This window comes from Sylvia atricapilla, chromosome 2 (assembly GCF_009819655.1).
Source record: "Sylvia atricapilla isolate bSylAtr1 chromosome 2, bSylAtr1.pri, whole genome shotgun sequence".
Taxonomy (NCBI): domain Eukaryota; kingdom Metazoa; phylum Chordata; class Aves; order Passeriformes; family Sylviidae; genus Sylvia; species Sylvia atricapilla.
The window spans coordinates 91,513,049-91,540,719 of NC_089141.1; the positions used below are offsets into that span (position 1 = coordinate 91,513,049).

General features: G+C 38.0%; 1 long non-coding RNA gene across 1 annotated transcript; it reads left to right on the forward strand.

Moving 5' to 3' along the window:
* The first annotated feature begins 5,045 nt into the window (after positions 1-5,045).
* Positions 5,046-26,543, forward strand: LOC136358032 (uncharacterized). The gene is made up of 3 exons (XR_010742994.1): positions 5,046-5,126; positions 5,196-5,311; positions 26,166-26,543. It is a non-coding gene; the product is annotated as an uncharacterized lncRNA (long non-coding RNA).
* Positions 26,544-27,671: the final 1,128 nt, after the last annotated feature.

Sequence of the window (27,671 nt, forward strand, 5' to 3'; positions counted from 1 at the left end):
TGCAGATTTTAAGAGCACTTGGACTCCTGTAAAAACATTGTCAGGGAATGGTATGCTTCGTTACTGGAAGGTGGATGCCAAGCAGGATCACTGAGCACTTAATCACCCTTATATTAAAGCTGAGACACATGAACTGGAACAGTTCTTATAGGGAATAATTACAGATCAAATTAAAAGCATTAGAACTGGCAAAAAGATCAAAGCAAAGCATAGCCTGCAAGAAATGCACACGATGCTGTTCAGAACAGGTAGAAGTGAAGGCTTGCAGTGAAGATTGTATTCCTTAAAGTAAAAGTGCTTAAAAACAGGCAAGGTGCAGCTGATAAAACACACAGAGAGTCAAGAAACAAGGGCAGATACCTGCTTGCAATAAATTTGAGGGCAGGTGCATAACACAATCAAGAGGAAGTGATTGCATTTTTAAAAAAACTGAAAGTTTGCCAAGAAAAAAACCCAGCAAATCCTAAGCATACCTTGTACTCTTGATCTAAATAAGGAAGAGACATAGATAATTGCCAGAAAGCCATAAACAGAATATCACAAAGATCATCAGTTCAGAGACTTTTATCAAAAGAAAAAGTATCTGAGGATTCCCTACCTTGTGAGGAAAGTGGCTGCAAAAGATGATGATGTGAGGTAATCAGAAGATAAGGAATATCTAGTCAGGCTGGTTGCCCTTCATGCTGAAACTAATAGTTCTAGGTCATGTTCAATACTAGCTTTCAAAGACAGGGTAATTGGCAGTGTGTTAAGATAATACCTCTCTCAGTTGTTCCACAAATGTAGGCATTGCTGCTGTGTACTCTCATTTCATAGATATGATAACGAGAGGACAATGGAAAGATACCAAAGTTCACAATTTGCTTGTTGTTACTCTCCAGAACACTGTGCGTGTCTGTAAAAATCACTTTTTCCTTCCAGCCTCTGAGGAGAAAAAGGGACATGAATAACCAACATGTACAGGTGCAGGGGACAGATTCCTGGCAATAGTCAGGTCGGGGAGGGGAACATTTTCAGAAGAAGACCAGAGGAGGCCTAGGATTTTGAAGTGTTATTTACCTGATATGTCCCACAACATGGTCTTATTTGATACTTGCAAGTTGTTTTCCCTGCTCTATCAGGTTGTGTTAACCGGCTGTATCAGCTGGTAATGAACGTGTGATTTCCATTTGATTTTCAAAAATAAGGAGTTGGTGTAACAGCGGATACTCACTACTGACTTTCAGGGTAGAGAACAGTGAGAAGCATTTGATAACCCTGAGTCATGACATATCACTGGCTCAGGAAATAAAGTCCAGTATATTATGCTTGCATGTGTTGTGCCAGTACCATAATGACTGGAATCTATAAAACAGTAAAAATGTAATCAATCAAAACAAATTATTTCAGGGAAACAATAACTGCAGTGGCACCTATTATGCTCAATACCTAAATCAATACTATTGAGCTGAGCTAACAATAAATCAAATCTGCATAATCAATTCTTCTACTAGAAATGTAACCATTAACATTTAAATATGAAAGTACATACCATTTACACAATTTCTTTTGGTAATTTCTTTTTATTTGACTCTAGAATATTCACGAGCTGGTATTTGAACACACTGTCCCTTTATTTAAGCTTAAGTGGTATGTGAAACAAAGTGTTGTGGAAGAGCTTGAACCCATACCATTTTTTGAACGGCTCATGCTGCTGCTGGGTAGATTTGGGTATAGAAAGGATTAACAATATTTCAGTATCTTTGAGACTTCTGAGGTCAGAAGACACCTCATTGGGGTAGGCAAAAATAGCTAAAAGATTAACTCTAGACTGAGTACACACCATCAGGCACATTTTTGGGTGCTGAGTTTTTCCTGAAGCATGATTTGTCATTTCTACTTTGCACTTCCCTGCTTAAAGGGATAGAAAGATACAGCATAGACAGAATAGATACAGGAAGGGCCAGAATATCACAGAAGTGTCTTCTCACCACAGAACTCAAGGGCCAGGAACAAATCTTTACAGTCAGCAAGCCAATATCTGTGGGAAGATTGGAGAGGGAAGAGTATGAAGGAAGGTAGGGTCAAAACAAGATCGACAATAATAACAACAGCAAACAAATTCTTGCACTTGCTGCACAGCCTTTTACTTTGTGGAAAGTATGCCTTGGTCTGATTGTACTGCTCATGGGAGCAAGTAACTGCTCTAGAAAATCTGAAATATTTTTGGTAGGGATACACCAAGAAAACTGATCATCTGGTATGACCTCCAAATCTCAGAATGACTACTGCATGAAATATCCCATGTCAATCTTCCAGTGTTTGCAACAGCCATGATCCTGTTTAGGACTGTTACCTTGTACGGTGAGAAAACAAAAAATGAGGGACATGTTTGAGGAGGAATTACTCTGTGTGTTGTCAAGCATCTCAAAAACATGAGAGAGCTTCATGGGACTTTTGCATGTATCTCTTTCCTGGAATTCCTCCTTCCTACAAAATCATTTAATTCTAAAGTTATATGCATGTATCTAAAAGCTGCAGTCAGATCCTGCAACTGTTTTAAATCAAAGCCTTTCTTCAGTAACCAACCTCCTTTTTCCCTAATCTTTGTTTCCAAAAGTGCTGTGCTACCCAGTTTCTTTAAAGTCATGGGTCTCTTATCCAACTAAAATTTTGGTTTATAGTCTAGCAGCCATTCTTCTATTTCTGTAATTGATAGAGGTGTGAATTTTCTTAATTTTCTTTCTTTCTTTCACGCTTCCCCCCACCCTCCTCCATCTCATGGATTGTAAGGGGAGATTTTGTACAGTTAAAAATCAAGATTTTATAAGCCATTTGGCTACAAAGGTAGCAGGAGTCACTGAAGCGTTCCCATGCTTCCAATTTCCTAAAATAAACTACTTGTAGAAACAGTCACACTTCTAAAACTGAAGCAGTAGCCTCTATAAGAAAAAAAATACTATTGAAAACATTTCTAGAGACACTTAAACTTTATCTAACAGAAAAATAAAAAAACTGATAGTAATTTTTTTTTTTTTTGCAACAAATCAGCAATAAATCAAGCAAATGGGTGCTTTTGCTTCTTTAATAAGAAAAAAAAGCAATAAAATGAAAAGATGAACTGGAGAAAAGAAAGGGAGGCTTAGTGTATTTTATCTTATATTAAACTTAAGACAAATTCAATGCCAGTAAAAATTCAGAGAGCTGTATGAAACGTTGCTGTATGAAGGCTAGCCTAGAGTGACCTACAGTGTGCAGCTCTGGGTAGCAGGCAGTAGGAGCTGCACAATGTTGCCTCCAATTTATGTGCTGCAGCAGCTTTGACGCATACGGTAGGTAGGTGGTCTGAGTGTGACTCCTGCAGCTTTTCTGGATGCCATCCATGTCTGCACTGCTGTTAGCTCCCAACTGCATTTTACCTAGTACACTTTGTCCTTTTCAATCTTGGCTGTAGGAAAGAGCAAAGAAAAATAGATGCATATATTAATATGGGGTTGTAACACAATATGAGCCATGGGGCAGGAATAAGGAAAATACCATTTCCGTGTCTCTTGTCTTTTGCTAAAGGACAAAGAAAGATTGTCCTTTAGCAAAAGTTCTACCTTTGCTAAAAGTTCTACCTAAGCAGGAAACAAGGCTGGAAAAGCCTAACATTGTGAAACAAAATCAACTCTCTGGAGAACAGAACCAGGTACAGGCAGACACTCATGTGGATTCTCTCTGATCCTCTTCCCCCCCATATTCTCACCTGACTGCATGTTGCTTTGGCCTCTCTCCAGCTGCAGCTGAAGGGAGAAGAAATAAAGGACTCCCAAATGGCTCTGGACTGCCTGGTAGGTTCATATCTGCTGAAATTATTAGACATATTCTCCTGTATTTCAAGTGCTCCTTGAGCTCTAAGGCTACAGGAAGTGCCAAACAGGTAGAGGATTGATGCTGCTTTTGCCAAGCATTCAGCTTCTCCTCTGTAAACATCCCTGTCACAGCTGAGCTATCCTGTTCTTTGTTGGACAGTTGTCTGTGAGGAAGCAAACCAGCTTGGATAACCAAAGAGTTTAAGCAAAAAACCCCTGATGTAGGAAGAAAGAAAAAATTAAATAGAAACCCTCAAAATATTTCTGTTTCCATGTAAGTAACCTTTGGTAACAAAATAAAATAGGAGAGGAAGTATGGAAAATACATACAATGATGCATTACAAAAGAATGCATTAATGTAAACATTTCAGGAATGAGAATAAATCCTTTGTGAGCAAATGGCAGAAAAAAGGCTGCATCATTTATCCATATCTGTCTGTGTGCATTCTTGAGCTACAAATGCTTCCACCTGCCTGCCACTGAAGAGCCTTTCTGTCCTCCTTATTTAGTATTATAGTCATTAAATAATACTCGAGATATAGTTCATCTCTTTACTGAATGAAGCGAATTTATGGAATAAAAGCAGATGAAGGAGTGTGTGAGCACAGGCCTTGTGAGCATTCAGCTAGCTTAACTGTCAATTCACCCTCTGGCCCTGGTTTGGACCAGTCCAGAAAACTGTCACAAGGCAATAGTCACAGTGTGCTTCTAAGGCTTCTCAAAGAAAAGCTTTATGGACCAATCTGTCCTTCATCAGCACCCCAGAAGTCTCTAGCAAATGTATTCTTTCCTATCACCCCCTGAGTCAACTAACAACTATCAGCTCCAGCTGCCCTGACAGGCTGCAGCAGAGCCCTCACACCATTTTAGAAACCTTGGAATGAATAGGCACATTTAGAATAATATTTATGCCTTAGGGTCCCAAAGACATCAGTCAAGAGCCAGAAGGGCTGCTGGGCCAGCTCCTGTGCTGTGTGTCAGAAATCAGTCTGATATGCAGAGAGAGAGCCTTATAGAGCAAGGGCACGAGTCAGCCCGTGCCATTTGATTTTAGTGCTCTGGATCTCTCCATCTGGCACCATTGACACAGTCACAGAAAACAGCTACCATTTTCTTCTTTCCATCCTGAAGTCCTTTCTTGACTTTTGTGTGTCCACATGGTTTGCAAGGGTGATATATTCAAGTCTTGTCAGCTGAGAGAACAAGCCCTCCGCAGGGTGAATTAAGTGAAACTAACACTGCAGCCAAGCAGCACATCCCTAACTATTGAAAGTGGTTGAGTATTTGCTTTGGTCAGTTCTGTTCTCTTCAGGTGAATCCATCAGGCTCTGCTAGAATGCTGAAGTGTTCTCTCAGTTCAGGTCCAAGGGCACAAAGTGTTCAGCTGACTGTAGGATACTTGGATATTTCACCTCCATCACTACTGAAACCAGCAGATGTTGGGAGTGATCATTCTGAAAATCAAGCCTGCTTGCTGGTGACTGTATCTGCAGTTCCTTTAAACATACCAACCTCCTACATAATATCCTCCTCCAACTCAAATTGCAGAAAGTACTGGAAAATTGATATTTGCCAGGTTTTTGCCAGCTCAGAAATAAGAATACATGGAAAATAAATAAGCTATTTCCAGGAAAGATTTCACGATTTTCTGGTCTTTGTTTGTTTTTTGTTTGCTCTTGTGTGTGTTTTTTTTTTTTTTTTTTTTTTTTTTTTTTTTTTTTTTTTTTTTGTGTGTGTGTGGTGTGTGTTGTTTTCTTTTTTTTTTTAATGTCACAGAATGGATAGCATGACCTAGGATATTATTCTGTCCTCTTGCATTGTTCGTTGTATGGTTAATTCCTGCATAATGCACCATGAAAATGAGGAATTCATCTCTCACATTAATGTTACCCTGCTGCACTAGCAGATGTCCAGTTACAGCTGTGTATCTCCCACTGCATTCCCTCTTCAAAAACATCCCAAGTCTTTCTGTTGTTGTTATACTTCTCTCTAAACAGTGCAGCATCAAGAAACTCATGTCAGTAGAAGCTTTGACAAAAGGTTTCACTGTAGTCAGCTATGAAGGTTGTTACTGTGAGACAAGTTAGTGACAGCTCTCTAGCAAGTGTGCCTGTGGGTTCATTGGTGCCAAAAGTGTTGAAAAGTGAGAAAACCAGTTAAATGCACTCATATATTCCCTCTGTGCCAGGATTTACATTCTGTCTTACTTTAATAATCAAATATTTCCTGTAATATTTGAAATATCACTCATTTGGAGGGTTCCAAAATGGCTGTGCAAATTTGTGGCCGAATTGATAGGTTTCTGAAGGAACAGAATAGCTAAAAAAAAAAAAAAAAAAGAAAAAAAAAAAAGAAAATGAATGCTATTAATTTATTATACTGGCATAAATATAAAACCTCGTGTATCTATGAGCACTCTATTTCTTGTACAAAAAATAAGGCTAAAGCAAAGAGGTGTGGAATTTTGCATTTTAAATATCCATGCATGCACATATTCCGCTACCTGTTCTGCTCATATATTTCAGAGTAATTTAATGCTTTAAGGATAGAGGCAAGAATTTAGCCTGTGCTATGTTGATTCTTTGTCTACTTGGGTTTGAAGCCTCACATGAAAGGTTCAACATTGCTTTTAGCACCCACAGACCCCAACAAATAGTTGTCTGTCCACATGAGGTCTGAGTCTGGAAATCACAATCAATTTTTATTAGCCTCTTGACAGTGCGTTTCAGTGATCCTTTTGGTTACTATGAGCCCTAGCACATACGGTAGACACATTCCAAACCACATGTTCTCTATTTACTGTATAGCACAAAATATGCAGTCCAGGATTGTACAATATTGATGATTTAAGCCACATGTAGTTCAGTGAATGTAAAGCTTGAAGTATTTGATCTCAAAACCCAATTAGAGCAGTTTGTTTGCTTTGATCTGAGTGGAATGTTGTAGTATACACATTATAAAACTGACCTCCAAAAGTTATTGGCATAATAAACACTAATAATCCAGATATTTTTTCTTGAGTTCTAAAAAAGAAACTGCATGTAAGAATTGCAACAGGTTATTGAGGGTGTGACTTCTAAAATGAGCATAGTTCTCACAGAAACCCTTGAAGAGGGAAACTGATGGAAAAAGATGTGAACATTCACAGCACCAACATCTTTGGAGATGAGTCTTCTTCCTCTGGAATTCCTCTGTTGGGATAGTCAGTCTGCAGTTTTACTTATTAATATACTTCATAGGAAACTGCATTCTGAGCCTATACTGATGTAGAGCAATCAGGAGCTTGATTCTGAAAATATTTAAAAGAGAGAGAAACAGAGGCAGGAAGGTGGCTTAGGTTGACCCAAGAATCTACATCACTCAGAAGTCTGTTTTTGGGGCTTAGACCATAAGACTACCTCTCCCTAAAAGAGGAGAAAAGATTCTTCTTTGTTCTCAAAGAACAAGTTGGAGTTGCCAAAGTACCTCAAAGAAACCACTGAGGAAAGATTGCGCTCAGCTCCTTCTGTATCGAGGAATCTTTTTTTCTTGTTGTTGTTGTTTCTTTCTTTCTTTCTTTTTTTAACTAGGAATGCTTTCCTCTAAAAGCTCCAAAAACCTAATGTGCATAATTGTAGCTGAAGCTGCCTGGGAAGAACAGATATAACAGAGATGCAGATCTGCTTAAAGTAGTGTCATAAACAGGATGACTGTTAAATGTGACAGCCTCCACAGTTTTTGGGGGGCTGTCTTATGCAGAGAAGGATTTACAAATCCATGTGGTAGCTAGAACTCTGTATTTTTTTTTATATATGATTCATATGCTACTTATGTACCCATGATAACTATATTGTAAAAATGGTTTTGTGTATATGCTTGGCACTTACAAATTATAATGGAGAAAAGATGATTAATTGCACAGGAGAAGTCTTTGACAATTTGCTGAACCTGTGCATCACTGACATAAATCTTTCTCTCAAGTGCCTTGACTATCATTAACTTGAAAAATCAGCAAAACAAAAACCTTTCTGAGTGGGTTCATGGAAACAGAGAGACATATTTTGTAGCTGTGGTATGCAGCAGACATGTGGGAACAGAATACCTGCAGCAGGATAATGTCTTGCATATTTTATAGTAATCCTTCATCTCTTATGGCTGTTATTTATCTGGACCCTTGCTTTATATTTAGTAGGTCTTGATTGGCTGGGCTATGGTGGTCTGCTATGTGGATTTATTTTTTCTCTCATTTGCAAGTATCTTCAAATAAAGCAGAGAAATTAATTTCCTTCTGTGGGCTCAGCGTCCTGAGCTCTCACTGCTGCTCCACAGGAATTCAGCATCCACAAGCTGCATTCACTTAGTTACACTTGCATCCAAAGAGCAAATGCTAATTGCGTTTGTTTCCAGCTTTTTCCTCACTTGAGATCCTCTCTCACACAAGAGGTTGGGAACCTGCAGCCCAAGCCTTGAAATATAAATTCAAGAGATTGAAGGGTTCTTGTTTTATGTTTTAAATCTCTGTGAGTGCTGGAACAGAAGCTGTTGTCTGAAAAATGGCCAATTCAATAAAGGTTGCCTTAGTATTGAAAATCCGATTTTATATTTGGATAGATTTGTCTGGGCCAAAACTCTCAGAAATGAAAAGGATATTTGACACTGATAATCTGTGTATGAAAATAGACCAATTTGAGTGAAAGAAATTATAGTTAAGATGAAAAAATAGTTCAAATAGTTCAGATGAAAAAATCTATCAGTAATTGCAGCATGTACACCATTCATAGAGACTCATAATAGGGATCATTCATAGCATTTCTTCACGTTTTTTCTGTTCATGTGCAAGGGCACCTGGATTCACCAGAATCACCTAAATCTTGGTTAATTTCTGTTTTCACATATTCTCCTGAACCACCTTACTTGAGAACAGGAAATATTCTTTGCTAAAAATTAAATTGTTTTCTGAGCTGTCAAACATAAATTATACTATGCTCAAGCTATTAAAGCATTTCATGAAAATACCAACTTCTTTTTGGAAAGACCTAAAATTAACTTTTATCTGATCTGCTTGGATTGAAAAGCCAAAATTAGGAGTCAAATCTTTTGGCACTCATCCATCAATTTTTAAATTTTGATACAGCTCCATTAATGCTCTTCTTTAACCCATATCTCTTTATTATGATCAGACCAAATTCTTGAGCAAGGATTACCCAGTTCTTCAGCTGCTTTTGGAAGGCAGACATTTGCCCAAAGATCAGTGCAAGTCCACTAAAATATCTACATATGTAGGTGGAAAAAGGAAAAGCTAACATGTTTTTCCTTTTGCATATAAATCCCTTCGATTTAATATCACTTTCTTCCAGGGTGAAAGGAGACTGTCATCTACAACAGCAAGCATGTGTAACTAATACAGGACAACATCAATATGCTGTTGCCAAGGCTTAAGAATTCCATTGTTTTCAGACAGCATCCTTCCATCATGTACATAGTTTATTAAAACCAGAATGACTTCTCTGTCTGGGTATTAAAGAGTTTACTCACTTCTTATATACACTGAATAGCTGAGATTTACATATTTTCATATTTGCTGGCGTATCATAAGCAGAAATCTGTTAAAAGGGTTGGGTATAATTTTTAAAATACAGAACATTACATAATTAGGGGTATCTGATGGAAAATATATAATTACTTTAATAAGTTATGCTTTATAATAAAAGATAAATTAATTACATGATTTTTTATGATGCATACTTCCTGCCACTATGAATTAAGTTTAAAAAATCAAGCATAGAGGAAAAGTGAATGAATATGGACACATTTCAATTATTTCCACTGAAATAATCTCTAAAACTAAAAAATCAAGATGACTCTGGCCATCTATCATCAGAGGTGGTCATGCATCACAATTTTCTTATTGTAAGTGTAATTTAACTTTTTTGTAAAGATTCAGGTAACACTTTTCTACTCTTTTTTTTTTTCCATCTGATCATTATCTGCAAACAAACACTTCAGTCTTCATCTAGTTCCACTTGCAAATCACTGGTTTGTAACCAGTAATAGTCTAATTTTATACTGAGAGTTGCCCTTTGTGTGGATGTGCAGACACGTAAACATCAAAAACCCTCCATGAGAACCAGCCTCCTAATCTTAGTACTTGGCCACCTAAAATTTCCAAAGCACAGTATGAACTTCTCTTCCATCTGAGGCTGGTCTGCTTAGAGCTCCAGAGTCCCACAGCAGCTCACAACATGTTAGTAAGTTGTAGTCACAAACTCACTGTTTACTGTGTAGGATGAAATATAGAGACCTGTCAGACAAGTGCTGCTGCAGGAGCGTCATTACTAAAGGTTAAGCACAGTCTCATGTGCTTCTTCAAAGTCATAACTGAGACATTTTGGAGCCTGGAAGAAGTTTGCTTTCTTTCCCAACCATTTTCTTACACTACACGCTAGGACCTCTTTCCATTTTGTGATGCATAAATAATGATTTGAATGATTATCATGGTATGAGACTCATCACAAGATAGATCCAGCAACTTGTCAGTGCTGGTTTAATAAAGCTAGAATGCAAAGAGTCAGCATTCACCTCTACGTTTACAAGCCTTAGAAATAAACAGGAAGAGAGAAAAAAAATTACATCAAGAATAAAGTAAGAATGAGCCTGATGAAAATGCCCACATGTAATATAATAAAAAATTCTGCAGCATCTGTTCTTTAGGGTTTAGAGGTCAAGGAACTTAACCCTGAATATTCAAGAAGGTCTATTAAAAGCTAGTGATTTTAGAAAGTACCTAGGACTTAAGAAGGACTTCAAACAGACAGATTTGGAGGAGCTGAATTCAGGTGAGGTGGCAAATTTCAGGCTGTAGGAAGCTGGAACTTCTGAAGAGAAGTAAACATTTACTGAAATCAGGGTTTCAATATGATGAAAAAGGAAGTAATGAAGAAAAAAAGCTGGAGTTTTACTTTCCATAATAAAAATGTCCTTTGTAGCATCATTTGTCCCACATATGCAGAAATTGATATATATATACATCAGAAGTCCTTGTTTGACTAGAATATACTGGCCTCTTGAAGACTGAATAATATACAAGTCATTTGCAGTATTGAAGTCCTTTAAGACTTCAGTAAAGCAAATGCCTAAGCAAACTAGATGAATTAGAAAACAGAAGACAACCCCGTTCTTTTGATCTAAGTTGTAATTTATTGATGGAGAAGCATGTGGTAATGAAATAAAGCAGTTTGTTTCAATACAGTCGATGCACAGTGCAAGGGCACTTCTAACACAGCTAACTGGAAACAGATACTTTTACTGGCTTCTGCATGTCTTTCAGTAAAAAGGTGGAAGAAGAAAGCAAAAGGGTGTTACATGTTTAAACTCATAATCCTCTTTACCCGGCAGACAGGCCCAGCTAAGCCTCTTATGGTACAGATCACCAAGTGACATAGTCTGCAATCACCATTGCTACCTGGGACAGAAAACACACTTTAACTGGAGTTTTGTGTCTGCCTTTAACATCCCCCTGCAGGTATCCTCACCATCTCTGTGCCTTTGCCAGTTGGGAGTCCTGGCTCTGTTGTGGCCCGAGGCATGGCGTGCCAATCCCAACCTTGTCAATTCTCTGTAAAACACTCAAACACTGGCCATGCATGTTACTGTACACCGGGTACAAAGGGTCTAATGGCCCAGGTAAATTATTAATCCTCGTCTTTCGTAAATAAAAATGTTCTGTATTTTTAGTAAACAGATCTGTAAAATGCAAAGGTAGTACAGTCAAAAGGCTTCTGAACCCTTTGAACTTTGTCATTTTGGGTGTGGAATTTCCTGTCTCTGCCCTGTGCCCTCATGTGCAAAATGGAGGTAGTAATACTTAGCACAATTAGTTACCTCTTGCACAGTGTTGTAAGCGTGGCAATATCTGTGTAGGTGCTTATCTGTTACTGATATGTTGCAATTAAATAGCCCTTACTACGCAAAAGGTTTTTCTGTTCACTACACTTCATATCTGGAGAATAAAAAGGAGCTCTCTGAATGGAGCAGCCTGCAGATCCAGGGAGTGACCTGAGGGGCAGAAAAGAAACTTTGAACTATTTGAATAACCTACATCTGATAGTGGGCTTAAAATTATACTGGCCTTGAAACTTGGCCAGTCATTTATTTTTATTTTTTTAAACTTTTCTGAGTTTTCATTACTTAAATAGAAGCAGTCTCAATTGCTCCCAGGTCCCTTCCGTGCTCACACAGCTGGTTCATTGCCATAGTTTCCTGATCCTTCTGCTAATCACTGTGGCATTCCTGATGCCCTCCCTTCCCACTCCCTCAACCCTTAGTTGTGAGGCCTGTTTGTGCCTAACCATCCTCTCTCTGAAATGTTCTGCTCTGTCTCAGTCTCCTGCCTCTCAGTGTTGCCTGTTTCTGCTGCCACAGGTGCCTGAGCAATGGACATCCCCCTGGCTTGCACTGTGCTGTCAATAACCAGGCATTCTGCAGCTCAGGCCAGCTGTGTGTTGGATGTTTGGACTGATGTGTTCGAAGTATTCCCAGTGACTATTCATAGTCCACTCCTGGATCTCTTCCTGGAGCAGCTGCCTGTTATTTAGGTTCAGATAAGTATATCTGAAATTTTCACATTTAGAATGCAATTTTCTTTTCTTTAACAAGAAACAGTTCACAGATGGAGTTGTGAAGTTAGTTTCTTCTGAATTATAACTTCCCGGAATATTTTCTTCAACATGTTTGGTTTTCCATTTTCAAAGGTCTTGCAAACCTAGGCTAAATGAACTATTTATTATTACTGGAGATTACTGGAACAGAGAGAAAACATGAAACAGAATGAAAGTGAAGATCATTAGTAGTGTTTCCTTGAAACTGTGTAAATAATGACAGTGCTCAGAATCTTATTTTTTCTAAGCAATGTTTCAAGAAAATTAAATTTAGTGCCAGTGAAAACTGCTGCTTTGGCAATAGGTATGTCATTCAGGGACCTACACTCAGGTAGGTATGAACCAGTAATTCAGCTTTCAAAGATACATCAACGTTTCCTTAGCAATCATTCCTTCTAAACCCATTTGTTGATTCAGGCTTAGGGTGCTTGCCTGGAAACTAGTGAACAGATGTTTCTTGCCAGAATAATATCTGGAAAGAGAGATCTTTCAATTTCATAATTAAATGAGAAAGCTGAAAAATCTTTACTGAAAGATAAATTACTTCACTCTTTGTGAAGTAGAGGTTTCTAGAATGAATTATTCAATACTAACAATGTAGGATTTGAAAACAGGATGTTTTCCACAAATGTCATGTCTATCTGTCTCCCCACACAGAAAAAGACACATGCAGATGCACAGTCATGCATGCAAGCACATATGTAAATGCTTTTTATGAAGATAACTAATATATCACATATTTTGGCCCTCTAAAGAAAGAAGTGGTCATTCTCAAGTACATAACAAAAGAGAGAAACTCCACAATGTTCAGTGAAATTCTGTGCAATCTTTAAATGGCTTGGTGTTTCCTCATGCTTCCTATGTGTCACAATTTCTCAAGATTACTGTGCTTGCATATATGAAATTTAAATTAATCTGCTTTGGCAATAAATATGTAAACAAGGCTGCTCAAAATAGTTGTAAGGTCAAAATTATCTCCTCTGATTCTAAAATGGAATGACATTCTTATGCAGAATCATGCTGCAAAACCAGGTATGATCAATTTTAATTTAAAATGGGTCAAGATATCCAAGGTTTTTTTTTTTTTTTTTTTTTTTTTTTTTTTTTTTTTTTTTTTTTTTTTTTTTTTTTTTTTTTTTGTCAAATTCACTTGCCTTTTCCCTGGCAAAAGTAAAGCCACACCAGTTTGTCCTAGGATGCAGTATGGTCTGCTTTGAATTTCCCAGCTGCCTCTTACAAAAATTTCAGACAAAACTGACAGTCCCCTTCCCCTTCTTTCCCTAGACAATTTGACCTTATTTGTAGAAATGCAGGTGGAAAGATACCCTGACAAGATGCCTCAGGCAGTGAAGAAGCTGAATGTTTCCCTAGTGGGAACATGGTGAGAGAAGCAAATAGGCACATGTGGGACCAGTTAAGTGACTTAAAGGAGGTGGGTGATGTTGAAAAAGGGTTTCCTAGAGAAGGGAAAAGGTTAATTAGCTGACAGAAATTTTTAGCAGTGGAGGAAATAACGGGGAAAGAGTTCTGAGGAAAGAGGTGAAGGACAATGGTGGGGACAGTGGTGGTCCTATGGAACCAGTGTGACAAATTAAGTAAGAGTAGAATGAAAAAAATTGTAAGTGGTTTGATTCAGTTTCCTTACATTTAGTTCTCTGTAAATTTTAACAGCATCTTACCATAAAATCAGAGCAAGACCTAAAGCTGATCTCTATACTGTGCTTTGTGCTCTGGGCCCAAACATCTCCTAATGTAAGGGCAGGCATTGTTTTTGAAGCTTCAGTTGGATCCACACCTGTTGCTACTCTTACATTTCTGTCTTATTTTTTGTAATATATTATATTGTATAATAACTGTCTTATTTTTTGTAACTGGGCGATTGAGAAAGGCCTTAAGAAGTAGTTTGTCTAGTCCATTACCAATTTCTCTGACATAAGATTCTTCTTCTGAATTCAGATGCTTACTTACCTTTAGATCCTGAATAGGTGATTTACACTTTTATGTCCTGGCTTCCACACATTTTGAAATATGTTTAACTATACTTGCCCACCACGTGGGAATGTTGCAAGGATTAGCTTGTACAGAGCTTTGAGAATGCTAAGTATGGTAGTTATTTTCTTTTCATGGAATGAAAGCAAGCAGAAACAAAGCAGTTTCCTTGCTACAATCCCACACTTGAAACCACCACCCATCAACAAGCAGTGACTCACAAGCACGATGAGCCAAGGATATGATGTTTACTCCTGCAGGTTTGTTTGCACAGGAAGAATTATCTTTGCTTCCGAGTACACCTGGTGAGCACAGATAGGTGAGAAGTGGCTGTGTCCAGGGGTGTGGCCCATGGCTGATGGGCAACCTATACTGCATCCAGCCTTTTCTCTAGGGAGCAGAGCTGAGCAGGAAAATGAACCACTGCAAATGGCAGGAGACAGTTGCAGTGGTGCTACTTGGAAGCCACCTTCAGTAGCCTGTGATGAGTGAAGTTTAACAACCAAAAAACCAAGTTGTTTTGTTTTTTTCTTTCTCTTTTTGAGAAGGAAACAGAATTGAAAGATGATGTACCTCAACTATTATACACACGTGTATTGGTGGACTAGATGAGATATCACAGATCCCAGATTATCATTTAAAAATGGAAGAGAAATTTCCTATTACTGCATGACATAGCCCTGCCAATCATGGTCTGGGGAAGCCTCATGACTGCATTCCAGCAAGGTCAGGAGCAGTGGCAGTGGAATGGGGGCTGTTGCTAGGACTGGCTGTTGGAGAATGTGCTGCTGCTAGGAGCAGTGTCTGGGGCAAGGTATCTGAGCACTGTGGCAACTTCATCTCTGCACATGTTGTGCCCACACCTAGACTGCCACCAATCTCAGATCATGATCTCACCTTATACCCTCTCACCCACAACGAAATACTTGGCCTTGGGTCATCAGCTTCCTCTGTACCTGCCCACCTCTAAAACTAAGCCCTCAACCTCCATGCAGCTCATAAGAATGAGCAACTCAGCACCCTTTATTCAACTGTGTAATGAGCTTCCTTATCCCTCAGTATGCCATTCCTTTCCCACTTTTGCCCAACTTCTGAAAACTGAGATGATGCCAGAATCTGCTGTGATCTTGGCTCAAGCACACACTGGGGAGCAAACACAGGAGCAAAGGCCACTGTTGTGTTCATCAAGTATCTCCTCCAAACCCATACCACACCTACACACAGGTACCTACCATGGCACAGGTGAGATTCTGTGCATGTATCTCCATATCTGTACCAAAACTTTCCTGACTGGCTCAGGTCTCCAGGCAGCTTCCCCTAGATCCCCCTATATTCTTTACAAGGATTCCTAATACTTTGATTCAAAGATTGAAAAGTTTCTTTAGAACTTACTAATTTATAATGACAACTTGATTATGCCTGGCGCAGTAAAGGTGGTCATTGTACTTAACCTCATCAACATGTGGTTAGAATAAAGTTTTGCTTTACTTTTTCTTAGTTTATAGCAAAAGAAAATTTTTGCCTCCAGGTGGAGAATTACCCATCATCTATGGGTATACCTACTTTTCCACATAAAACCACATTTCCCATGCTATTTTTTGCTGTTTTCCAGCACAACACAGGTAAGTTATAAGGCCTAGTCACTCTTGGATTGCTCTTTATTAGATCTAAATCTTTCTGACTGCCTTGAAAAGAAGGGCTGTGTTTGCTACCTGGAGCCTTTAGCACTACACTTCTCTTAATCAGCAGACAGATGAAAAGGCCCTTTTAATATAGACCAGGAAATACAGTACATCCTAAGAGAAGGCCATGGTATTTCACTGGAAAATACAAAGTCAGTATAAGTGCTGGAATGGGTATCTTTGCAAACTTAAATCTTAAGTTAAATCTTAATCTTCTATTTTTATGCTTTCTCACTTGCAAACATAGATATACACTTTCAAGGCTGTGGTGACTTCATTGTGACATTATACTAGCTAATAGTATGACTCTAACGTAAGTTAAGCATCAGCCTTGTCCTTTACTGGATATTTATAAATATGATTTTACTTGAAAATTAATCAAAAGAATTGCTAATTAGAGTTACTAAAGATCTGGGGTCCATAACATGCAATATATTTATTCCCAAGAGAAAAAAATAGCCCTAGGGAAACTGGCAAATCTTGCAGTTCTAGCAAGAAAAATTATTCTTCTGAGTATTATTTCCTTTCTCCATTTTCAAAATGAGAAGTAAATAGAGAACATTTATGTGCTGCTTACTGGACTATGCACTGTCACTAGGAAAACACTCATGGTTCTAAAACGGGGAGAACTAGTGCACTGAAAATGCATTCTCTTGCCATTTAAAAGAAGGACAGTGCTTTCCAATTAAAGTTTGCACTACAAAGCATGCAGATTCACAAATGAATAGTGAAAAGAAAGCCCAAGCAGCATGCTGCTTTGCAGCCCATGTTGAAGGAAGGGAATAAGAAAGACACTCCAGGCAGTCAATACAATAGAAACTGTACAGACAATGGCAAAAGGGGGAAATAATAGTAGTGCTGCCTTAGTCTGGGGAAATATGAATGCAAGAGGAAAGAGGAAAATAATAATAGGACCCATATTATGCATAAGAAAAGAGAATTTTGTGTAGGCTGCACAACTAAAGGACATTGGGCTGTGATTAGCTGCTGCTCAGTGTCAGCACATGACTGCTTGTTTCATAAAAAGGGGTTTCAGCTTAATCTCTTTTTTTTCATCGAGGTCGTTCACTGCAGTCTACAAAAGCAAGTTGTCCTGAATCTGTATGAGTCCTGTCATGAAGAGAGGACATTCACTGGAAATCATCAGATCCTTTGTGTTTCAGATCAACTTCACATTCCTTTTCAGCAATATTTTGACCAGTTGTCCCATCAGTCACTATGACTGATGACCAATACTCCACAGACAAAGGATAACTTGCATTAGTCCACTCGCAAAAAGGAAATATTAGCTTATCAGACAGGGCAAAAAAGAGCCCACTGAAGAAAAGTACCCCAAAACAATCCCCCAAACTGTACTGGCAGTGCAGAGAACTGCAGTAAGTGAACACCCTCTGACTTCTAATTCTCCCTGTGCTGTACATGAGGATAAAGGTATTCAGTAGTTGAATAAGATGCTTTCCAATTTAAAAGTACATTCTCATTCAATAGGTGGCCATCAATCTTTAACGAAGCAGAGAAAGTGACATCTCTGGTCTTCCAAAGATGAGTTGTTATCCATAAAGAATATATCATTTACCAGGTGGTGTTTTTTAGTGTTCTCTGTCTGGACACAGCTGTTCTATGTCAAGTCGGTGATGTGTAACACATTTTTAAAAAAAAGCCTATTAACACAGTTGTCAGTTGGGTGAAGATGGCTGTGTACTATTGTCTGCCAAGTCTCTCCCCTCCCGCCCAATTAACTTCCTTATTGAGATGACGGAAATAAAAATACAGAATCATTATGCAAAACACGTTTTAGTATTTACCTGGAAGCATTGAGGCAGCATGTTCTCAGAGATGGATGCAGTCCTAAAAACTAATTAAAATAGTTAAATTAAGCACTGTCTCACACAAAGGTGAGACAGAGGAAAGCCAGCATTACAGAGGAATTGTGTGCCCTGGAACAGATGAATTCTTTGAAAACAGGTGGGAGGCAGAGTGCTATTTAGACATAGTCTTCACCAGTTCTCAGGAACTCTGTGTAAACAATGTTAGCAACCTTCATTTGGAATAGTGTCAAACAAAACAGGAAATAGAAAGACAAAAAGGATTTGCATATTTAATGTTTATTGACTTTTCTTGTCGGGTTGATTTTAAAGTTGAATTACCTCAAGATGAGTCTACAGGTTTGAAAGAATTACTGAAGAACCCCACTTGTGACACTGTAGCCCTCTGGTTTTATCTGTTAGGCTGTGCACCCCCTAATTTGAAGCAAACAAATGTCTTCAGAGCAGCTTCATCTGAAACCAAGACGCCATAGATAGAACTGATGCCGTAATGAGCAGATTTTTCGTAAACAAACCTGTTTATCCACAAGTCTGCCTGGAAGAGATCTGAGGAGCCAAGTGAATATAAAAACAAACAGCTTAGCTGTTGCTTTCCTTGGGCAAGTGTTTGTTTTTATTTAACATGAAAATACAAGGAACTACATTTTATTGATTTGAAATGGCAATTGCTTCCTTTAGTTCAACATTATTATTTTTTCACAGAATGTGCTGTCTTTGATTATTTATTTGTTACTGGAAAATGACTGCAGATTTAGAAAATGTAATCACTGCCTGGCTTCTTGGAAAAGCATCATTTTTCCATGTACATTTAACACCTTCTTACATAACTGGGTTAGCTTTTGTCTGAACGGGAAGTTTCTGACAGAAGCAGATTTTAAATCTCACAGAGCCTTCTTGTGACATGAGCAGAGCATGTTCTGAACACTGGGGTCTCTGCTGCCTGTGCCAGTGCCCTGAGCTGCCCCCTCGATGCTCCCAAGTGACCCGAGCTGCACGTTGGGGCTGATGTGGCCCGAAATGCAAAGTGATTTCTCCATCATCACCTGTGAGAGAGACAGGCCTGGCAGGGCACTGAGAGTCTGCACCAAGCATTAAAAATGAGATGGTGGATGTGAGAGAGGAGACAGGATTTGCTAGGTCTTCCCTCAGGAGGGGGAGCCAAGCCTGTTGTGCAAAGGGATGTAGTCTGAAGGGGAAGATCACTCCTGATAGGCTTTGGATAAACATCCAAATATTTAAATATGTCTAAATTGAATACAAAGGCTAGAGAAAAGATAGTTTTGTGGTTAAATTCCAGACTGTGGCTTAACAGATTTGCATCCCATCCCTGGCTTGCTGCCATAAACATTCTACATTGCCACGTGTAGGTTACTTTCCTTTTATAGCTTGATTTTCCATCTATCAAATGTGAATAACAAGGCTTCTGATTTATATCTTCTATTTCTTCTAGTATATTTACTGTATCAAAAGACTAGTCAAAATGATCTCAACAAGTCTTTTAGCATCCCCCTATGGAGCAGCAAATACCCAAACATTCCCTGAAAGATGTTTGTCTAAGTAGTTATTAAATGTTTATAGTCATTAAAATCAGAATAAAGGCTGTCTTTTTCTGCAGGAGTAATAAATTCAATTTATGATTTACTTTTTTTTCTACTTGCAGCATGGCAACTAAAATTATTTCTTACTTTTTATTTGCAGAATCAAGTTGTGTTTCCTCAGAGCAATCTGTACACTTGTATTTATTGTGTATCATCTACCAATTTGAAGTAATTTTGGTAATTAATTTAGATAATTCAACTTCTATTCCTCTAACTGCTTTGTAACTCTCATTTTTGAGAATAACTAAGACATCTAGAAGTATATTCAATTTCATTATCAAGGGATGGAATCCAGCTTTCCTGATTTAAGCATCTGCAATTTAGATTCTTAGAAAAGTCATTCTACTAAGTGCCTATGTTTACATCAACCAGTGAGGAGAAAGAGCTGCCTTTGAAAATATCTGGAAAAAGACCCTCTGTGCCTGTCCATGATCTTGTTCTTCAGATCTTTCAAGCAGCTGAACATTTTTTTTCTGGTGAGAGAGAGTATACATTAGAATTACTTTATTAGACGGTAAAAATGATGACAGAAGAAACTCAGACACCTGTCCAAAGCAGAACATTAAAAATATTGAATGTAACTAAGATCAGAACACGTAGAGGAGAGAGCATATTTCTAGATCCTTCGGACCCTTATTTACCTAGGAAACAATTTGTAATTGCCTAAAAGTCTGTTTTGTTCCCAAGCAGTGTGTACCAATCTTATGATGTGGATTTAATAAAAGACAAATTTCTCAGTTTTCTCCATGTAGAGCAATTTGAAGTTTAAGACAAGATAAATCACAAATAATGCCTTCTCTAATTAATTCTGAATCACTTCCTTATCCAATAGATCAGTTGTCCTGGTTAAGAAAATTATACTAGTGCATTACTGCAAAATGATAATGGTTTATCACTTGATTATTTTTCAGTCCATACAAATAGGCTGTTCAATAATGTGTTTTGATATTTCAGACATATTACAGCAATGTAACTAACCCATTTCCCTCAAAATTCCTTTTACTTCCCCTCAGCAATGCATTATTTTTCTCCCTTTCTTCACTTCTTTGGAGTGTCTTCTGCCTCTTACGAGTCCTTCAGGACTTTTCTAACAGATCAGAAATCACTTTGCCTCATTTTTTCTGCATTCTTGAGTGCATTTCAATAAGTTTTATCCACATGAGTACATCCAGTATATTTGGTAAGCTGTTATGTCTCTGTTCCATCCTTGGCTCCTATCCCTTCATTAAAATTCAATATTTGTATTGCTTGTTTGCGATCTCTCTCTTTTTGTTGTTGTTGTTTGTGTTTTTGTTTTGGTTTTTGTTTGTTTTTGTGATAAGGAGTGAAACTAGCTGTGACTTGCTCCATTAATGGAATGATGTGTTCCTCTGTCTACTCAAGGACCAACCGGAATCCTTTTCCTTGCCTCTCACGTTTCCTGTTGCTTTTTGGGCCTTCAGATTCTGTAAAGCTTTCATGAAAACTGTATATTTGTACTTCCATTATTCATTTATACTGATCTTCAATAACATATTCTTTTTACTTATATTTTATTTCTGTAGAAGTCCCTGAAGAGCTCTTAATGAATCATTTACATGCTATAGGACTTTACCTCATCTCAGATTATCAGTGTTTGAGGAGAGGAAACAATTTCCTTTGTGATTTGGAACTTTTGTGCTCTACCGTAATATAAACAACTGTGTGAATTTCACCTATCTCTAGCTGGAACATTGCCAAGAAAAGACTATTGTTATTTTTCCAATCAAAATTCCTCTGATTTCACTGGAAGTGTCATAATGAATTTGCAGTTTGGTAGAGTTCAAAGTTTCTGATTTCCTAGTCTGGATTTCAGTCCTCTCTACATTGTCAATTAGCTTTTCCTGTACCCGGTCTCTTTGAGTGAATGGATATTGCTCATTAAAACCTCTTACAGCAGGGAAGAAAACATAGACGCGACAGAAGCAGAATGAATACAACAAAAGACTGATCTGAATTAAAAAAGGATACACTGATTTCTAGGAGTCCTTCATGCCAACCTGATCCTTTCTTTACATATTAGGTAAGAATTTGGAGATAAACAGATGTTTAAACTATTTTTTTAAAACATTGGTAAGCTGTACAGTTTCATTGCACAAGACACCTCACCTCTGAGAAAAAAATAATGTCTTGAATTACTTTATTCTTTCCCCAGAACAACTCACATTTGTAGTCATGCTTTCAGTTTGGATCAGGTTTCAGGATTTAAAAATAAAAAGAAAATTCAAAATACTGCACATTTTCCCTCTGTTGCACAGCTTAAAACTAAATTCAGATACTAAATCTTCATTTACAGCAGGCTGTGCTTCTTCAGTGTAGAAGACAGTTAACTTGAAAAGCCTCACTGAAAGATCACCTTGCCCTTCCTTACATATTTATGTGTGCATATATTATATAATTAAAAGGCATAAACAAGGACATGCTGTGTGTGCGAGTTTCTGGAATCTCTTGTTTTCCTTCCATAGTGCACAAAGAAGTAATTTAGGCGAACAAAGTCTGAAAGTGAATCATAAACTTGTGTTGTTGTTTTTCTAAGAGAACGTTCTCTGGTGGCTGCAAAACAGAGTTACCCTGTGGCAGGCCAAAGCACTGGCTTAACCCCCAGAATTCAATACTATTGCAGAGCTAATTTTTGCAGAGAGGCTGACAAATTTATCTAGTAGCTCTGTGCCAAGGATAATGACATTACGGCTTGGAATAGAGCAGAAAGCAACATTATACTCTGGTTTGAAGTGTATAAGTAAACAGCTTTGTTTATCACTCCATTAAGGAATTTGATACAAGCAAACACCTATTCTCTACCTGGAAGCCATACCAATGAAGGCTTGGGTAAACTGGTGGTTTGTCTCTAACACCAATGAATGATTATATTTCAAAAAAACATTTCTTTGCTAAAAAAAAAAGAGAAAAGTTGTGTTTCAATAATTAGATTGACAGGGACCAAATCCTTGAGAACTTTGTACTTTTTAGAGACTGCTCTTGGACAACATGAGCTTTGACACTCACCCTATATGTGTACACCTCTCTTGCAGCCCTCAGCTGGTGGGGCGGGGTGTGTACCTCAGCCGTGCTGTAAATGAGACCGCAGGAAAGAAAAGCCAGGCCTGTGAGTCAGACAGGCATGCCCCACCTGGGAAGTCTAGACATAGCCTGTGTGCTAAGATGAAACTGCAGATAAAAGCAGCCCTGTAATTGGAGCTGTTTTCATTTGGACTCAAACTTTGATTTGATGTTTAAAATATATCCTTCAAATAAGACTTCTTTTATGAGTCTCTTTGAGTCATAGAGACCTAAAATCAATTCACCTTTCTGCCTGCCACAGAATTTCTGTGCGGCCTTGGGCAAATCACCTAATCTCTCTGTCCTTATCTACAATTACCAAATGTTAAGCTGCTTTCTTGCTCAGCGTTTTCTTAAATGAGAATAAATAGGGAGTGGAAAAAAAGACAGCAGTCTAGAAAAGACACAGACGACAGGAAAACAAAGAAGGAAAGCAAAAGGACGAGATGGAGATGTGTGGGGTATAGGAAGTGGACAAGGTTGAAAACATTCAGCAGGAAGAAGTGAACATGAAGAAAGCCTCAAAGGTGGCTAGCTTATACAGAGCAGATTTGGTTCTTAAAGTCATTTGAGAATCAAAGTGGCAGATGCACCAGCTAACATCTGCTTGGAATAAACTGCATGTGTGTAAGGCGGAATGTAGGAGAGGGGGAGAATGGCCCACACTGCCTGAGAAAAACAACTGCCAAATGATCAAAGGGTGTCAATTTTCTCAGAGTACAATGACCCTTTGATCTGTGACTCTTCCCATAGGTAAAGTACTTGGATGGAGGGGTTAAAAATGAATAAAGTAAAAGAGCACAGGAGTGTCCTAAGGTTTCAGTGTTTTCAGACTAGTCTGAAATCTTCCATGTAAATTAATAGCAAAAGGAGGAATTTTGCCAAGGTAACCCAGGTACAAAATAAAAGTTGATACTGAATGTGTATAAATGTGGTGCATAAATAAATTCTGATATTCAAAACTCTAGTTTTGAAAATAAGGGTTACTAATTGTGCAAGGTCAAAATCATTAGTCAATCTTGAAAAAAGTAATAGAAAGAATTAAATAGCTTGACATTTAAAGAAGTGAATGCCTTAGTCTCTGTATTTTCTTCTGTTTCTGTAAGTCTTGAGAAGTAAAATGGTTCCAGTTTCACAATTTTTCAGTAATCGCGATTTCTAGGAAGTCACTTATTTAAAATGAAGGCTGAGATTCTTATGCCATTCTATCGGTCTCCACTCCAGCAGCTGCAATTTTGGAAAAATGTTATTTACTGTGAATCTTGCAATAGAATATCCTGGGAACTATTCTGCTTGGAAAATTGCACTCAGAATCCATCACTCCCTTCTAAGATTAGATTCCTCACATATTGTAAAAACTGTAAAGAAACCATGTCCCTAAAAAGAAGCAAGAAGTTCTTTCCACATAAGGATTCCCGAGGTGAATTCTTTATGGCCATAAAAAGCCCCTAATAGTCAACAGGAGTGTTAGAAAGTATACTAGACTACTTGGTTATTCAAGAATCTTACTCAAATGATTCAAACATGGATCCTCACCAATGTGTAATGCACAAGAATCATTTTAGTCTTGCAAATGGTCTAAAAGTCAAAATACCAAGCTTTTTAATGAGATTTTGAGAATTCAGCTAGGTGTCCAGAGCATCATTGTTTGGACTGCAGCTGCATTGTACAAATTAAAACATACAATAACAGCAATATTATGTGGAACTGTTAAGAAAACTGTCTCTATTACCTTGTAAAGGCTTGAATTAGGGTGGTAGAAACAATCCTACGGTCAAACAAAAGTCACTCTCATTAGACACATTTTATGGAAAGTACTAAACACCAATAAACACTGTTTCCTGGAATGTCGTATTAAATTTTGTGAAGATGGTGGTGACTATCCAGACCCCAACTACCATTTTCACACAAGCAGTTCCTTGTCTTAAGCCTCATTGCTTTCCATTGCTGTTGACTGTCTGAACACTGGAGTTCTTGGCACAAAGAACTAGGCCAGTGACTGCTCCCCAAAATTGTCTCTTGCCCTTGAAAACATAAACTTTTAGAAGTCTGCTTGGCAGTTCTCTGAATTTCTCTTGTGAAAAGGAGTATTTGAGTTAGACCTCATGAAAATGACATTGTTTAAGGAATTCTCTAGACTTCCATAAATAAGGTACATTCTTCCTTGGGGTCATGGAGCCTTTGGTGAATTCACAAAGGGCACTTATTTTGAGGAAATATATAAAGGTTAATAGAACTGCAAATGCAGCATTTGTTTTTTCTCTAACTCCCACAAAACTAGGAAAATGGCAAATGGAAGCACTTGGGAAAAGAATTAATGAATCATATTCAAACTTAAATGGATTCAGGAAATATTCAGTTATTTTTGTGGTAGAATTTACCAACTTAACAGTTCTATGGAATTTAGTTTCCTATTTATCTGAAGACAAACTAATACTCTGGAAATGTAAGTCAAAATTTCAGTTCTTCCTTCTTGTAATGCATCAAGCTTGGCTTACAAATACCCTCTCTATAAGAGAAGTGTATTACTGTGTTCAGGAAGTCCTTAATCCAAAAAGTCTAGATATTGGCAATGGGATCATACAGATACATTATTTTAAGATGCTGAGGAACAATGTTGGACCAGCATTTGAGATGTTTTTGGAACATTGTTTACCACCTGGTAAATTACACCAACGTCCCTAACCACTGTATGCAGATGCTAATGAATATCTGTAATATGGTCAAAATATTTAAAGTTTTATTCTCTAAACTGGGATATTATTTTAACATTTATGATTAAACTATCAGAAGCTAACTATTGTTCCCCTGTATTTGTTACCAGAATACTATATTTAGTCCCTATTTTCTTAAAAAAAAAAATAAATTGGATTCCTGATTACCAGTGAGCAATTTCTTATACTATAAAACTCTAGAAGAGTTAACTATGTTAGGCCAGAGTCATGTCCAGCAGTGCATTAGAGTGAGAAAAATTAGAATGAGAAAAATTCTATTGAAATAAATGGGGTTTGGCCAACTTCTCCTTAGCATTCAATTTATTCTAGCATCATTTATAATGATGTGGGGTGATGTATCCACTGAAACAAGAATGAGATGCTTTTCAGGTTTTTTCTCAAAAGACAATGAAAGTTCAAGGGAAACATGGCAGAAAATTAAGGAGGATCAATAGTTTAGCTGGGTACTAGTATTATTACAGAACAATTATTACTCATTTGAGATCTAATGCAGATGCTGATTAGGTAGGTGGGCCATTACCTTGGGCAAGAGTGAAGACATTTCAGACTATTGCCTTTTTTTGTTATAGATAATTTATTGCACACAAGATTTTTTTTTTTTTTGTCAATAGCCTAATGTGCTGGGTCTGTCTAAAGTGGAGCTAGTTTTCCTCACAGCAGCCCATATGGTGCTGTGTTTGGGATTTGTGACTTAATCCCAAGCTACTAACACATCAGCATTTTAGCTGTTGCAGAGCAGTACTTGAATGACACCAAAACTTGACTTTTTCCCATTCTGTCCCCACAGGGAGCTGAGCAAGAAAGACAGCCAGGACAGCTGACCTGAATTGACCAAAGGGATACTCCATGCTATAAAACCTTGTGCTCAGCCATTAAATAGTGGAGAGTGGTAGGTGTGGGATGTAGTCATTGCTCAGAGCTGGCTGAGCATTGGTCTGCTTGGAGAAGACAGTGAGCCATTGCCTTTGCATCACTTATTTCTACCCCTCTTTCCTCCACTTATTTCTTCATCTCAGCCCACAAGTTTTCCTGCTTTTGTTTTTCCAGTTCTCTTCCTCATCCCACTGGGAAAAATGAGGAGCAAACAAGCGGCTGTGTGGAGCTTTACTGCCAGCTGTGGTCAATACAACACTGAGTTTAAAGAGGAAACCTGATCCTGCATAGAAAGATCTCTCCTATTCATTTCTGCTCTGGCTTTGCATTCTCAAATGCATAGTGTGTTGGATTTGTTACAAACTCCATGCAGATATGAGAAGTCACTCTCCATAGTCACTCTCCATTGCAAGAAAGTGCCATGTGAAGTCTGATCATACCATGAGTGTGTTGCATTATCAGTCACAATATCTGGCCTCGGTAGTTGACTGATGCCTTAAGATGACCCTGAGCAGAGGGTCAGGCTAATACTTGTGCTAAAGTTTTGATACAACCTGAGCTGACTTGTCATCCCATCCCTGATGGAGGCAATAGCTTTTTATGAGATGCTGAACCTACTCATTTGCAAAGGAAAGAGCTTTGAAGGAAACAGTGTCACGTTTTCAAAAGCTACTGGCTTTGACATATGCATCAGGCCAGCTGAAATCATTGTGCTTAAGAGGTAACTGGGAATTGTGCTCACAGCTGACAGATGATGTTTCCACAACTCCCATTACTGCAAGCGTTGGTCCTGCACTTCTGTCAGTGCCCATTTAATACAGATATGTTACTAAACTTACACCTCATTGTCAAACCACTACAAAATCTGTAGAGGAGCTGGGCTAAAAAAAATTCTATATCCTCATGTCTTCAGGATGACAAGGACTGTAACTCTTATGTGAATGATGCTGTACCAGAGAGAGGTACAGCCATGTGCTGCTGCTAATGCATGTTCAGATGCTGTGGATATTATGTGGGAGGTTACAGAAAAACAAGGGAAGAATGCAGATATCATGGGATGTTTGGTAGAAATTAGGTATAAAAGAAAGACATTAAAAAAACATTATTAAGATTTCTATGATATTCTCATGTGAATAGTAAAGGAGAATGCCACCAATGTTTCTTGTTTAAATAGAGAAAAGAGAAATGAAAATACAGAATGCCTTCTTGCTGTTCCTTAAACCGCATCAACTGGCAAAAAAGGTGCCCATTCCATTTCTGAGATGAACACAAAAAGCCATATATCACATAAATCAATAACCCCAAATCTGCTGTAACCTTCAATAGATGAAAAATAACAGTATCAGTAATCCTTACTTGATACACTTGTTGTGAAGTATCATCTTTTAGTCTTCATAAAGTGCAGGGATCTTCAGATATA